Source organism: Triticum aestivum, chromosome 3A, assembly GCF_018294505.1.
Source record: "Triticum aestivum cultivar Chinese Spring chromosome 3A, IWGSC CS RefSeq v2.1, whole genome shotgun sequence".
NCBI classification, from domain to species: domain Eukaryota; kingdom Viridiplantae; phylum Streptophyta; class Magnoliopsida; order Poales; family Poaceae; genus Triticum; species Triticum aestivum.
The window spans coordinates 8290803-8293658 of NC_057800.1; positions in this window are offsets into that span (position 1 = coordinate 8290803).

Below are 2856 nucleotides of genomic sequence, written 5' to 3' on the forward strand. Positions count from 1 at the left end.
AGCCCTGAATGGCCGTCAGGACAGGCCTATGCCGACGGCCCCCGTCGGCATAGGGCCGTCGGCAACATATCCGTCGGCGTAGCCAGGAAGGCCGTCGGCATAGAAAGGCCGTCGGCATAGGGCCTATCCCGACGGTGTCCGTACATCTATGCCGACGGCCCTGGCCGTCGGCAACGTTATCGCCTAACGGCGGCCGCCGTCAAGTGCTGACCAATGCTTGCTCACCACGTGGCACGTCTATGCCGACGGCCTAGCCGTCGGTATAGTTTCAAACTAAGCCGACGGCATAGCCGTCGGCATAGACGTGCCACTTGGCAAGCAGGCCTCACCCCTGGGGCGGGTCTATGCCGACGGCCTAGCTGTCGGCTTAGTTTGAAACTATGCCGACGGCTAGACCGTCGGCATAGGCCTGCCACGTGGCAGCCACTAGGAGCTCCTGGAGCAGGCCTATGCCGACGGCCTAGCCGTCGGCTTAGTTTGAAACTATGTCGATGGCTAAGCCGTCGGCATAGACCTGCCACTTGGCAGCCACTGGGAGCTCACGGCTGCTCTATGCCGACGACCTAGCCGTCGGCATAGTTTCTGTCTGTTTTTTTTTCTTTTTTCTGTTTTGTTTCAGCTCAATTCATTTGAATATATACAGCATCACACAACAAATATATGCATCACATAACAGCTGGCCCAGCAGCATCACACAACAAATTCATCATCACACATCATAAGAAGCATCGCAAAGCATAAACATATAAGTATCATCACCACCAAGCATAAGAATCTCACAAACAACAATAAGAAACATCACAAGCATATAAGTATCATCACCACCAAGACCGCCACAATGTGAACCAAAGGCTTAAGCGCCAGGACGTCGAGCACCACGGAGGTCGTCACCGCCAAGACCGCCGAAGCCCAGGTCGTCACTGCTAGCGGCAGCGCTACCGCCAAGACCGCCTCCGCCTCCGCCTCCATGGATCGGAGTGGTCGGGCTCCGTGACTCGGGAGTGCTGTGAAGACCACCGCCAACGGTAGATCCACCTATTCCCTGGATGTTGAAAAGACATATTAACGGGATATATGACTGTGTTGAAAGGCATGACATGCTTTGGGTGAATAGATTGGGGATGAACTAGCCGGCGAGGGGCCAGCGTTCTGTGCCACAAACTCCTCAAAGCTCATCAGCACTGGTTGTGCTGGAGGGCATTGTGCTGGAGGGAACTGAGGACGCCTACCGGCCGCCATATCCTGAAAAGCCTGCTACATCTGGCTATCCCTCTGCACTTGGTGTTCATAAAGCCTCTGATGCCACGCCATGGTCTCCTGGTGTGTGTACTCCAGGTAGGCCTATGGTATGACATGATGGAACTCATAAAACTACTAAATGCGGAAAATAAAGTGAGCAATGAAGATAAGAGAGAAAATACTTACAGATTGTTGCTCCTGAAAGAGGGACTGTGTACTGGTCACTGGCTGGCTCGTGCGCTGGCTCAGGCTCGGGTCGATCCAACGAAGCTGTGTGTAGGAGATACTAGGAGTGATCACAACATCGAGAACCGCCTCCCGACCATGCTCCTTGGGCCCCATGCTCACCATCGCCCTGTCATCCAGAGGCGCCGCAATGGGGTCAGGTGTGTCAGGATGCAACTTCAGATACGCTTCGGAGTAGGCCTGCTTCCTCCCCGCGGTCTTCTTGCCATAGTACTGGGGCTCGCCAGGCTTGGAGTCCTTCCGCGTATGGGAGATCTCCCACGCCTGCATGTCTGACAGCGGCCGCTTCAGTTTCTCCTCCCGCACCACCAAACAGAGGTTAGTCATACATAAGAAAGTGATGGTAAATAGAAGAAGAAGAATGTTTAATGGGGTTAGTCATACATTAACTGCCTTGTGGAGATAGTGGTTTCGGTTTCCCTGAGCATGTACTCCCTCCGTCCCTCGGTTAGCCTTATTTTTGGTTATCATCGCCACCCAGGCTCCAGCCTCATCACACCAATGATCCACCAATGCCGCCCAGGACTCGTCTTTTCCATAACACCAATTTGGACACACCTACATAATAAAAGCATAATGGCATGTAGGTGTGTCCAAATTGGTGTTATGGAAGCATAAAGCATAAAGCATAAAGCACCACAAGGTAATGAAAGCATAATATATGGAAGCATAATGAAAAATCTTTTATACTTACCGCCAAGAACTCGGGCCTCTCCAAGGTAATGCCCATCCTCCGCGCTTCTTCCTTGGTCATCTTCACACCAAGATAGTTGTGGTAGTATGTGGAGATGGCCACATAGCGCACCTTGTACTGCATCTGGCGGGCCTTCTTCTTGCATTGGCGCAGCACGATCTGGTCCGCTTTAGCCCTGTGCTCCGGAAGAACTCGATAGAATTTCTACAATCATGCATGAAACAAGAATGGAAGAAGCCATGAGTTAAATCATTTTCATGAAACTAGAATGGACTTGTTCTTCTGAAGAGAACTCACCCAGAAAGTAGTGATCACGGCCTTGGCATGGGTCTCATGGTCCGCGTGGCGGGCCGCTTTCCAGTGGTCCCAGCTCGTGGCCAAAACCCAACGAGCCAGCTGCCTGACTGGATCCGGATAGTACAACCCCGGCCAGTATAACTTCAGCAAGACGGTGATGAGGCCGTTGGGAATACGGAGCCCTTTAGAATATATCCAGTTGCTGCAAAAGAATGAACTATTAGCATGTGACAAGCAAAATAAATAACAACCGGAATAAGCATGTGACAAGCAAAATAATGAACCACTTACTCTTTTCCCGTGGGCTCAATGAGCCACTTCTGCTCCTCAGTAGCCGGAACCTGCTTTGGTAGCTTTGCGTTACCACGCAGCCACCCCTT